The sequence below is a fragment of the Protopterus annectens genome, chromosome 1.part1 (genome assembly GCF_019279795.1).
Source record: "Protopterus annectens isolate FY-2018-M chromosome 1.part1, PAN1.0, whole genome shotgun sequence".
In the NCBI taxonomy this organism is placed as follows: Eukaryota; Metazoa; Chordata; order Ceratodontiformes; family Protopteridae; genus Protopterus; species Protopterus annectens.
In genome coordinates this window covers 1,518,965,731-1,518,979,079 of record NC_056726.1, presented here as the reverse complement: position 1 = coordinate 1,518,979,079, position 13,349 = coordinate 1,518,965,731, and positions in this window count along the sequence as shown.

Here is a 13,349-nt window from a genome sequence, read left to right as displayed (position 1 = left end):
CCCAGGCTGACAGACATTGGATCCCCTAGAATGACACCAGTGATTAAGCCAATTGTTAAAACTGATCATTTTGTCTTTGTACTGAGGCATCATTCTTGGTGAAGGCAGGATGCTGCTCAGGGTCAGGGTCATACCAGTCTGGGCTACATAATTGGAGAGCTCCTCAATGTCTCTTTTCATGTAGTCCAGGGAGGTACGTCTCAGGTCATTCACACCCGCATGGACAATGACTGAATCATACTTGTACTTGCTTTGGAGTGACCTGAGTGCGTGTGTAATGTGGCAGATCCTAGCTCCTGATAGGCAGCTCACCGTTACCCTCTCCTTATTCAGCCTGGTAAGTGGAACGTCGGTGTGTCTGACTATAGAGTCACCTATTACTAATGTCTCTGGCATAGTGTTTTGCCTTAGGGGCTGTGATTGTGTGACACACCTGTTGCTTGAGGTATGTGTTGTAGGTGTTGCGTTTTGTGGGGGTGTATTTCTGGGTGTCTGCTTTGGAGGCCTCTGTTGTTTTGGTAAGTTTTTTATAAGAGCCTCCGAGTATGTTTTTGTGTTCTTATGTGTTTGGTTTGTAGTAGTGGTGGTTTTATGTGTGACTGGTTTTGCTTTGGGTGTGGGTACCATCTCCTCATGTCTGGTCTTGCCAGTCCTGAGTTGAGAGAGTTCAGCCTCCAGTCTGGCTATATAGTTGCATCTCTCACAAGTATATGTGTTAGTAGGAAGGAGGAGAGGGTTGTCTGTGTACATGAGACAATTGTAACATTGTCTTAAGATTCCCAGATTAACCAGCTGAACAAGAGAGGATGCTAGTGGTCTACCACTCGACATACTAGAATATTATAAGGAGTGTTGTGCCTTTAAGGGAAGTGGGTATTCACAGGGGTAGTGGATGCCTGTAGTGCTACTTTAGGGTAAGAGTGCTTGTTTTATTATGAGTGCTTGCTAAGGATAGAAGTTCAAAACAAGTGCTAATATATACAGCTAAATAGACTGAGTAGAGCTTCTAAGGGAAAAATTGAAGAGCAGACTTGGCGGAGCCAGAAATAGTTTAAACCTGTATAACCTGCTGCGCTTAGGCCAACCGCAAAAAAGCAAAACGCCCTGAGGCGGATTTTTATACAGGGAACTTGAAAAGAGCTAGAAATGGTCCAAGGCAACCAATGATTTACAGCTCAAGTGCTGAGGTCACTTCCCCCAGGGACAGATAGGCTGCTCAAGGCCCACTCCCACTGGTGAGCTCAGAAACTTCCTTCTATCCAAGTAAGGCAATGGCCAACACAGGAACTACACACAGCCCAGAATCCAGCAAAGCCTGTATACTGGTCTTAACTAGTCGAGCAAAGGCGGGAAAACAAGGAGTATTTTTTTTTTGTTTTGTTTTTTTAGGAAAGCACACAGAAATGCAGTTAAGCAAACAGTAAAATCGATTTACACAGGCTAGCACACTTTAGTGGGCAGCCTCAGCAGTTAAATTAGCAAAAAAACAGTATTATTCGACCAGAGTCGACCAAAATGCTACTTTTAAGTGCAGATACTTTAGAAATCAGCAGATAGACACAAAAACAGTTATATCTAGTTAAATGAAAGCCAGAGAGGACAATGCAGATAAAAAAGCCAAAAAATACTTAAATCTGGAAAGTGGTCGCTTCTTTCAGTTCTCTGTTGCCAGGACCCCTCTGCAGGACCACGTGGAGCTCTGCTTGGGTTTATAGCCAGAAAAAATGCCCTGAGGCGGATTTTTATACAGGGAACTTGAAAAGAGCTAGAAATGGTCCAAGGCAACCAATGATTTACAGCTCAAGTGCTGAGGTCACTTCCCCAGGGACAGATAGGCTGCTCAAGGCTCCCCACTCCCACTGGTGAGCTCAGAAACTTCCTTCTATCCAAGTAAGGCAATGGCCAACACAGGAACTACACACAGCCCAGAATACAGCAAAGCCTGTATACTGGTCTTAACTAGTCGAGCAAAGGCGGGAAAACAAGGAGTATTTTTTTTGTTTTTTGTTTTTTTAGGAAAGCACACAGAAATGCAGTTAAGCAAACAGTAAAATCGATTTACACAGGCTAGCACACTTTAGTGGGCAGCCTCAGCAGTTAAATTAGCAAAAAAACAGTATTATTCGACCAGAGTCGACCAAAATGCTACTTTTAAGTGCAGATACTTTAAAAATCAGCAGATAGACACAAAAACAGTTATATCTAGTTAAATGAAAGCCAGAGAGGACAATGCAGATAAAAAAAGCCAAAAAATACTTAAATCTGGAAAGTGGTCGCTTCTCTCATTTTAAGTCTCCCTGTGTGTTTCTCTGCTCAGACTGACCAGGCTACTTTACTACTCCCACTAGAATAGCAGTCCCAGTTTTCTTAATGTAAACACTTTGGTTAGCCAAATGTGAAAAGATACCAACTAGCTACAATAAGTGATTGTTACTTTAAGCCCCCTTGTGTGCTTACCAACTTGTATAGACCAGGCTACCTTTCTACTCCCACTAGAATTGTATTCCTAGCTTCTTGTACATGCCTACCTGTAAATATTATATTTGTGTTTTCCCACTGTTTGTATTTTTTGTACTTATTCACATTGTATTAACTTGTTTTTCTTCTTGTCAATCATGGAGCTTTTCTCCCCAGGCATCCACTAAAAATGGACCTGGTCCAGTTGGATTATTCCCGGTTAACAAATGTAAAATAAATAAATAAATAAATAAATAAAGCTTTCTTAATGTAAAACCACACTTCAGTTAGCCACAAGTGAAAAGGTACCAAAAATTAGTCAAACAACCAGTTACAAGTAATTAGAAGGTGATTTAAAGGCAGGCAAGCCAGCAATGAGGAAGACAAACACTAAGGCAATTTCAAAGTACATTAACAGCATAAGGGGAGGGCCTTCCCACTTTCTCCTTTCAGTAACCAGTAAGATAAGCAAAGGAGATAAGACTGGGAAGACCAGGCATACAGAAGGTTAGACTGGGAGGAGCTTCTAGGGCCAGGTATACAGAAGGTAAGACTGTCAGACTTTCCTGGATTAAAAATGTAGTCCAAATGCCTTGTTATCAAGCTCCAAGTTTCCAGCAATTCCAAGACTAAGATGGCAGACTGGCTGTATAATGTAATATACAGGGGGAGGGCTGGGTTAATTACCACAGGCTCTAGTTAGAATTAGATACAACATATGGAGAAAAAACCCTAGGCCCAGCACAGAAACAAAAAAACAAGGCAGACTGTGAAAATGCCTTAAATTAATAGCTTTAACTTCAGATAAATAGCAAACAACACACAAAACTGATTTAAATGGTAAGATAAGTGTGATTGTAAGTGTAGTTTAACTGTAATTTCCTGAATGCAAAGTGTATTCCAAATGCTTTGTTATCAAGCTCCAAGCTTCCAGCAGTCCCAAAATTGAGACGGCAGACTGCTTGTGTTATGTAAAACATATGGAGGGAGGGATGTGCTGGGTTAATTACCAGAGCCTCTAGTTACAACAAGATACAACAAATTAAAAAAAAACACCAAACTATAAAGATGCCTAAAATTAATAGCTTTAACTTCAGATAAAGAGCAAACAACACACAAATCTGATTTAAATGGTAAGATATGTACAATTATAAATGCAGTTTAAATGTGCTTCCCTGGATGCAAAATGTAGTCCAAATTCTTATTTTATCACACTTCCAAGTTTCCAGTAGGTCTAATTATCTAGTTGTATAGACTAACAGAGAGAGACAGATAATTCAGGCAATTGCTCATAGGTTAAAATAGATATTGTATCCATTAGTAGCTACAGTCCTGTATTCAGACATTGGTTATTTCCAATACAAAAGTAAATTGTGATCACTGGTTACCTTTACTACCATTTACAGATCAGACTGCTGTATTGATTCTCTCTATGGCCATGGGCTGATTGATTGATGTTTAAAACATATCTAATACAGACAAAGTCCTCAAATGTTTACCAATGATATTCCCTGGGATTCACAAAGCTGTTTTTTTCCATGCAGGAACAGTGTAGCCTCTCCTGCATGGAAAATGGCCTACGAGCGATTCAGGATAGTGCTGTTATCACTTGCACAAGTGGCCCTAGACTGCTCTAGCATGGAAAACCATGTGACATGCAGATCACCTCATTTGCTGGTGTGAAACCATGCAAATGAGGTGATTTAGTGATTCAAAAAGCTGCCCAGACTCTGTGTTAGAACAGTGTCAGTGCAGAAATGTACTCAGTTAATAACTGAATGCATTTCTGCAAATGACAAAATGGAGGCATGACAGCTCGTGTAAAAGCATGTATTATGTTCATCAATCATGCCAATGGCCAAATATAAGGCCATTGACATGAAAAATTGTTTCATTTTTATGAAAATTAAGACTCTACACCACTGGTATACACAGATGGGGAAATTTTAGCTGACAAAACTAACAAAATGTTAGGAGCTGCCGTTGCTCTCATACATCGGTATGTGCAAGAGGCTGAGGGTGGTGAAGAGGACAATGCAGACAACCACCCCAGACTTATGAGGAGGAGAAGAGTGTTCAAGCCCAGGGTAACCTACCAGGGGCTACATGATCTGGAGATAGCAGAGCACTACAGGGTGGACAGGGACATACTGCAGCAAATTGTGGAGCTGTGCTGGCCTTGCCTCACATCCAGAACAAACAGAGGGTAACCCATCCCAGTGGATACCAAGGTGTGTGTAGCTCTAAGAATAAGTTTTATCGGATATGTTTATTTGATACATCTATTTATTAAATGTTATTAAATGTATTTATTAAATGTATTTATTATTATATATTATATACTATATGTATTCATATCAATTTTATTAATTTTATCTATTATATTTTATCTACTACATATATTGTATAGGAATTATGTACTAGAGTAGAGGGATATTGCTATGTATCATATACTCTCTTTTATGTATTATACAGGTGTTAGTAATGAATTTTAATAGTGCACATTAGGCTATCTTACATTTAAGTGTTATAGGGTTATGTTTCTTTAAGTGCTTGTTAAGTTTTTGGCGCCAAAGTTGCTATTTAAACCATGGGTATTTTCAAAAATACCGGTTCTGATGAAGTCTGTATGTATCAGATGAACGCGCTTAACCTGTGAAGTTGTTAATCTATTAAAGTATTGTTTGTTCGTACTGTTCGAGCTGTGCTACAAGTCCTTTCATCCTGCTCCAGTATTGGTATTGTGACTAGCTACAGGTACTTTCCAAAGACCAACTGGGGATATCATGGGGGTCTCACAGGCATATGCGTACAGGATACTCCACCAGTTCCTGGATGCCATGCGAACACATGCCATGGAGCACATTAAATTCCCCAGCACCCGTGAGGAGCTGAGTGGCAATATGCTTCTCTTCCACTTTGTAGCAGACTACCCGGACGTACTGGGTGCCATAGGCTGCACACACATCCACATCAAAGCACCACCTGGTGACCGGGGTAGGGTATACATAAACTGCAAGGGGTCAAACTCCGTCAACTTCCAGGTCATGTGCGATGCCTAGAGCATTATCATGAATGTGTCCGCTTGCTGCCCTGGAAGCTATCACGACTCCCACATCTGGCATTCCTCACAGCTGTATCAGTGGTTTGCCAGAGGGACATCCCGTACGGCCATTTAGTGGGGGATGCTGGCTACGCACTGAAGCTGTAGATGATGACACCCATCAGAGATGCACACACACCCACACAAGAATGCCATAATGAGGCGCACGCACAAACCAGGATCATTATAGAGCATGTGTTTGGGATGCTCAAGTCACGGTTCTGCTGCCTTGACATATCCGGTGAAGCCTTACAGTACTCTCCAGCCACATGTGCACACATGGTCATAGTATGTGCCACGCTACACAATACAATCCTGCGGAAACAGCTGCAGCAGGAACAAAATGGGGAAGGGGCACACATCCCCCCACCATTGCCAAGGCCTCCACAGGCACAGAGGGACTCAGAGGAGGAACATCCTGAGCCTGCCCCTGTAGGCAGATGGAGGTGTGACCAGTATGCCCTGACCTTGGCAAAGACGTAACACATAGCACATACACTGACACTGTAGGACCCCAGGGACTGATCTCTCTCTTTTTCTCTCTCTCTCTCTCTCTCTGACTCGCACATACAGTAAAATGTATGCCAAACATCACACCACCTATACTTGACCATGTATAGGCAGTGTATTGTGTGCATCTGACATACTCAGCCCTCAAACACATCCCTCACAACAGCTGCAGGTACAAGGTAAGCCGGTCTCTGTAACAAATTAAAATAATGTGGTGTACATTTATGATAACATATCTATGGTATTGATCAAGTATGTAAAGGAATGGGTGGTTAACTGGGATAACAGTAGACAGCTGACAGCTCTGTAGGACAGCAGGATGTGTATCCCCAGTATTGCCCTACCAACACCATGCAGTACCACCCTAGTCGAAAAATAGCACTGCAGTATATGTTGTGATACAAATAACTGGGGGGGGGGCGTCATAGGACACATGCATGGATGTCAAAGTGGGGGTCACATACCCATCACCAACCCCACACAGCAGATCAGCTGTACACAACCATACAGAAATGCCTGGCAAAGGCCCTCACATGGCGAAGCCCATGAAATCCCCACCACAGACTCTTACACAGTGATATCACAGCAGGTCTGACAACGGCAGTATGGATTTGAAAGGTAGGATGTCTGAAACTACATATGTCTATACCAGAGCAATCTGATCTGTGGTTGATACCATTATGCCCTCAGTCTGATAGATAGGGCACACCACCATGCTACATGGAACTAAAATGTTAAGCAAGTATTAGCACAGTCTGTGCAGATGTGTAACGTGTACAGTTGTGTCACCCCCCCCCCCCAATAGTCCCATAGAAGTGCAATAACATGTTCCTAGACTTAAGCAGCATCCAGCTGTCACCCAGACTGATGGTGCAATAGTAACAGAAAGCAATTGTCAGTAACACCCACAGTCAACTTACTGGTGCCATTCCAGGGGTGTCTCCTGCCAGCAGTCTGGGAGCATATGATCATCAAAATGCACTGTCCTGCTACAGATGGCCTGCAACTGTCACACCTGGAGTACAGGCCTCTGGCAAATGCCTATGCCCCACCCACAGAGCCATTTAGGGAGTGTCATGGGGTCCACAACACCAGCATAACACAGTCCACAAAATGCAAAGAAAGGCCATGCTGACAACTGCTAGGAGCAAACCTGCCAGCCTCAGGGAGCCAGAAATCGGGATGAAGCCATGAATAATGGGGTGATGAAGGTCCAAAGAGAAGGACACCTGTGAAATACTGCACTAATAATGATAAAAAAGCAGATGGAATGATTTGTAGTAGCATGGAATGTGTGATGGGTACGAAGTCTGAAACTGCAATGTCAGCTGTCTGTAATATCTGACTGCAACCCAAAGTGACTTGCAAAATACTTGTGCTGGAAAACCACACTTGTTTGTGTAACCAACAAGATATATGAGTCATGGATGTGGACATGCTGTGATACTCCATAGAGTCGACAGGCAGGGCTCAGAATGTATACATGGGGATGCACACACTGCAGGCAAGCCTAACCCTGGAGGATGGTGACATGGCCGCACCCAGAGAACCTTTGGCCACAGCCATGGAGAGTAACACACCCCTTCCTGATCACTCATCCTGTGCAACATCCTGACTCTAACATGTGACCATCCAAGAAAAATGAGGTGGGCCATACATATATGTGTGACAAACATGCTGGTCAAACAGTCTGATACACACAAGACCCTCAAAGTGCAGTCAACTATTGAAGAGAGCCCAATGCAAAGTACTGGTAGCTATAGCCAAACATATCTGCCCAGGACACACACTCCCCACATATCCTATCCCCTACAAATATGTCCGGAGTCTGCCTGTCACCCTGATCCTGTCTGATTGATATTACCCAACTGTGGACTGGAAATCAGACCAGGCCAGATCATAAATGCACAGAGATTCCACTGTTGTAATATATCCCCAAGGTTTTGGACCATTTTCACAGCACCAGCAGTTATTTGCTTGTAGGCACACACCCTCAACAGGCTGGATAGTGCAAGAATACATAGCATTTGGCCCATAAACCTTGTGTGTGCATCATCCAGCCTGTATTCCTCTGGTAAATCACTCTGATGATTTGAGGAGGTATGTCAGCAGGTACTAAAACAGTACATGACAGTGTCAAATGGCATATATGACAGATGTTTGCTAAAACCAGTCCTGTAACCCATGCAGCCCATACATTACTGAGAGAAATTGTCACAATCATTGTATGGCCCATTGTCCCCACATTTTGATAGGCTATCTCCAGATATCCTGCACCAACAGGTTGACAGGTATGGCTGTAGCACAAAACAAACAGGACTGGAGTACAACAATCCCTGGAATGGAGTCCCACATGTACTATAGAAGGACACACTGGGCATGCTCATACACGTAGAGAAATGTCAGTAGGATCTAGGAATCATCAGGCCTTCCCCACTCAGTGCACTTCCCATTCCCCCACCTTAAGAGTCCTGAAGATGTCTGTCACCATAGCAGTCACTTTTGTTAGACACAGCCCCATAAACTCTGTGGTGCTTATGATAACTGCATAACAATGTAGTACCAATAACTAGTTAGGTAGGAGATCTATTCTCAGTCCTGGCAAATGTAATAGTGTGTGTGTGTGTGTGTGTGTGTGTGTGTGTGTGTGTGTGTGTGTGTGTGTGTGTGTGTGTGTGTGTGTGTGTGTGTGTGTTTGTGTGTTCACAACTAAAAGCTTTTGGGTCGATTCAAGCCCAGTACACCTCCCCTTCAACCAGTTTGGCAGTCCTGCAGATATCAGTCATCTTAGAAGTGCCTTCTGTCAAACTTTAGTCCCATAAGCTCTGTGGCACATGCAGTAACTGCAAAGCAAGATAGTACCAATAACTAGTTATGTAGGAGTTCTAATCTCAGTCCTAGAAAATGTAAAAGTGTGTGTGTGTGTTCACAACTAAAAGCTTTTGGGTCCATTAAAACCCAGTGCACCTCTCCTTTCCCCACTTTAGCAGGCCTGCAGATATCAATCATCTTAGAAGTGCCTTTCATCAAACCTCAGCCCTATAAGCTCTGTGGTGCGTGCAATAACTCCATAACATGGTAGTGCAAAAAAATAGTTAGATAAGAGTTCTAATCTCATTCCTGGCAAGTGTGTGTGTGTGTGTGTGTGTGTGTGTGTGTGTGTGTGTGTGTGTGTGTGTGTGTGTGTGTGTGTGTGTGTGTGTGTGCATGAGACAGTTGTGTGTGCAAGACTAAAGGAGTTGTGTGTTTGTTTATAAGTGAAACAGTTTTATGCCATTCCCATCCACAACACTTCACAGTGCCCCACCTTATCAGTCCAGATGATGTGAGTCCCTTATCAGCAACGTTGGCCAGCTGTCAGCCCTGTAAGCTCAGTATTGCATGTGATAAATGCTTAACACTCTAGTACAAATGACTGGGGCGACCATGGTGGTGCAGTGGTTAGCATTGCTGCCTCAAAGCAAGAAGTTCTCCGGTTTGATCCTTGGCTGGGATGCCTTCTGTGCTGAGTCTGCATGGCCTCCCTGTGGTCACATGGGTTTCCTCCAGGTGCTCCAGTTTCCTCCCACATCCCAAAGAAATGCTGTAGGTGGATTGGACACTCTAAATTGGCCTTAGGTGAGAGTGTGTGCATGTGTGTGCCTTCTGTCGAAGGTTGGGTGCCGGGCTGGCAACTCGACACTGTAAACCTCCACTGCCAGTCATGACCGGACAGGTGATCTGCTGTGGCGACCCCTAACTGGGAAAAGCTGAAAGAAGAAGAAGAAGAAGTCTCTAGTACAAATGACTAAGTTGATAGGGGTTCTACTCTTCCAGCAAATGTGTGTGTGTGGGCATGTATGTTTGTAAGTAGTAGTAGTATTTTGATATGTTTCCCACCCACTGCCCTACTTTATCAGTCCTGCTGATGTCATTCCCCATATCAGCACCTTTGGCCAACTCTCAGCTCAGTAAGCTCTGTAACATGTGCTGTAACTGCATAACTCTATGGTACACATCACTAGTTAGGTAGGGATTCTACTATCATATCTGGCAAGTGCATGTGTGTCTGTTTGTAGGACAAAGTATTTTCCCACTAAACTACTTTATCAGTCCAGCTGATGTCATTCCCTTCATAGGTTCACAAGTGTGTAGTAGGTAATGGTCCAGGAGCCTTAAAAAGCCTAGCACATAGAAGGGCCCTGCCATTGTGCCACCCTATGTTACGTCCCAGTGCCTGTATCAGGTATAGCCACTGCAGTGATCCTTGGGTTGAACTGTCTATTACCCATCCATTCATCATGTTTCTCTGGAACCAGGTCAGCTGGGTGCTCTGCATGACATGTATGGAAAGTGTATTCCAGGGCATGTGCAGCCCCTTGGTGAGGGACCTGTCCCACCAGAATGTTGTTGTGATTGTTGTACTGAGGTAGAGGTCTCTACAGTGTGTGGTGTGGATGGATTTATGTGTAGCATTCCTAAACCAGCTGGGTCAGACACGGCTTTGTAAGTCAAGCACAGATAGGTGCTAATTAGGTGATATGACACAGAGAATAGCTTGGGTCTGCTGAGTCTGTCTGTGTAAGATGTGTGTTTAATGCCTAGGAACCCCTTTGTGAAGTGCTTCTGTGGCTTCCCCAGCTCTAGCAGGTGTCGACTGAGGTACATGGCAAATGGGCCATAATACTTGAGGAGTGGTCTAATGAGGTAATAGTAGATAGAGATCATTACCTCTGTCTTCCTGGATGCAAAACCCTTGGTAATGCAATGTGCCATATAGAAGGACTTCCTGACCACAGTGTCAATGTGGTGCTTGAAGGGGAAGTTGCTTTCAGCCTGTGTCCTCAGATCCCTTATAATGCCTAAAGTGTTCATTGGGCTCCCAATGATGTGATACTTACTGGGAATTGAGTGTCTTACCAAAGGGGATGATAATGCATATTGTGGTGTCAAGCTTCTGGACATGGTTTCCACACCATTCAGTGGTCTCAGTGAGGCCTTTCTGTGGGATGTGTGCATCACTTGTGGAGTCAATGATAGCTCCCAGCTTGCAGTCCTCTGTGAACTTGGTCAGCCAGAGTTCTCCTGTGTTGGGCTGGACTCCTGAGAAGTAGATGCTGGACAGGACACTATCCAGTACTGATCCCTGTGGCACTCCACTTATGACTACTTGCCATTCTGACCTGGAGTTTGCCACAGTCATACTTGTGTGTTCTGTGAACCAATTTGCAAAACAAACAATGATATATAGGTTGATGCATCATTTGTGGGGTTTTAATCCCTCACTGAGGAATAGTAACACAAGCTTTGAACAGATAGATGTAGGCTGTATGCAGTGCCTTACTGTCATATACAGCCCTGGTGACTCAGTCAAAGATGTCAACCAGGTTGAGCAGGCATGATCCGCCATTCACAAAATCAAACTGTATGGGTCCAGAGTTAGAAGAACACCCATATATTGGTCAATCAGGTTCCTGGTGATGCGATCCATACCCCTACACAGTAGACTTGTCAGGCTAAGGGGTCGAAAATCCCCAGGGTCTGTAGATGCTACCCCTTTATGGAGAGGGATGACTGTAGCAGTGTGCCATGTTTGGGGGCAAAGCCTGAGGTGAGGCTGTGACCGACCAGGGCACACAGTTTGGGTCCAAGGTCACTTATGTCATGTAGAACACAGCCATGGATATGTTGGTGTCCCATGGAAGCTGTATTCTTGCCTGTGGACAATGCAGGTCTAATATGGCCGGCAGTACTACTGGGTGCCAGCCATTCATCTGCCATTGTAAGTTTACACTTGTGGAGGTAGAGAGGGGTAAAGCTGGCACTGAATGAGTTGCCAAGACTGTGGCCAATATGTGTTGTCTCAGGATAGGTATTAGCATTGTGCAGTAACTCACAGCATTTGTGTTTAATGTTATGGATGTTGTTGATGTAATTATCAAAGGATTTTGTGATTGTCGTCAGTGTCTGCTGCATGTGTACCTTCATAGATGCCTGTAAGGGATTTCATGAGGGATCCCAAGTTGTGTTTGAGGCTAATAAGGGAGTTCAACAGTCATGGGACATCACCTTTCTCTGCAACAGTGTCCTCCTTTTGTTGTACACTCTAGTAATGGCAGGCGACCATCACATTGTCTCCCAGTGTTCAGAGGACAGTGTCTGGGTTCTGTTGGCTATGGCTAGTACCATGCATTCATGTACCTGTTTGTACAGTGCATATGTGTATGATTCAACAGTCGTGTAGCTATTTCCCATTGCAATGGGTGCAGTGAAGTCATCCACCCCTGTTTTTATGGCTGCAAAGTCAGCTTTGGAGAGGTTTTGCAAGGTGGTTACCTTTGTGGGGGGTGTGGCTGACATGTTGAGTTCCATGTTGATTATAGCCTGTGTGGATCTCACCAGGTAGGGATTGACAACTGTGGATGAGCAACAGTCCCATGTTTAAGTAGTCAACACAGGTCAAGGTTGTTGCATCATCTACCAGGGGTCAGTATGAGCTGGTCCAGGGATTTGGAAATTATGTATCCCAGGAAGTGTTGGGTCATTGTACTGGTGGTTGGCTACTTTCCCCAGGTGATGGAGGGGTAGCTGAAGTCTCATACTATGCCAGTGTTGTGTTGGACCATCATAGATGGCAGGGTGTTGAAGAATTTGCATTGACAGTCTAGGGACATAGATGTGGACCCATAGCAGGCTATGGTCTGGATTGCACTATTACCCTAAGGCAGTTGTACCAGAAGTATCTCCAATGCATTATGCTAGGATACTAGTCTGGAGGTGTTCCTATCCATAATAAATATGGAGGCAACACCACCCGTGGAGGTGTGGTGTGGTCCATGTTTGGGGGATGACAGCTGTGGAATGCATTATAGCCTAATACTCTAGGGCTGCCTTCTGCTGCTGTGAACCACCTCTCCATTACAGCAGAAATGTTAATGTCCTCCACTCCAACGAGTGCCTTGAGTGACTGCATCCTGACAGTTAGATGTCTACTGTTGAGCAGCATGACCCTCAGATTGCATAGATTTCTAGCAGTTATGGTGGTAATTACATTAGGAATACTGCCTAATAAGGCATTATAGGGGTGGCAAGACACTTAGCCAGTACCTGGAAAACCAATGCTGACAGATGTGGGACATCTGTGGCAAGTCATTGAGTTCTATCAATCATGTCATCCCAAGCAGAGAGATACTAGATCCCCTGAGAATGACACAAAACATGTAAGCCAATGTTGAAGTCAATCATCTGTTGATAGTATCACAGCATCATTTTGGGTGATGGCGGTATACTGCTCAGGGCT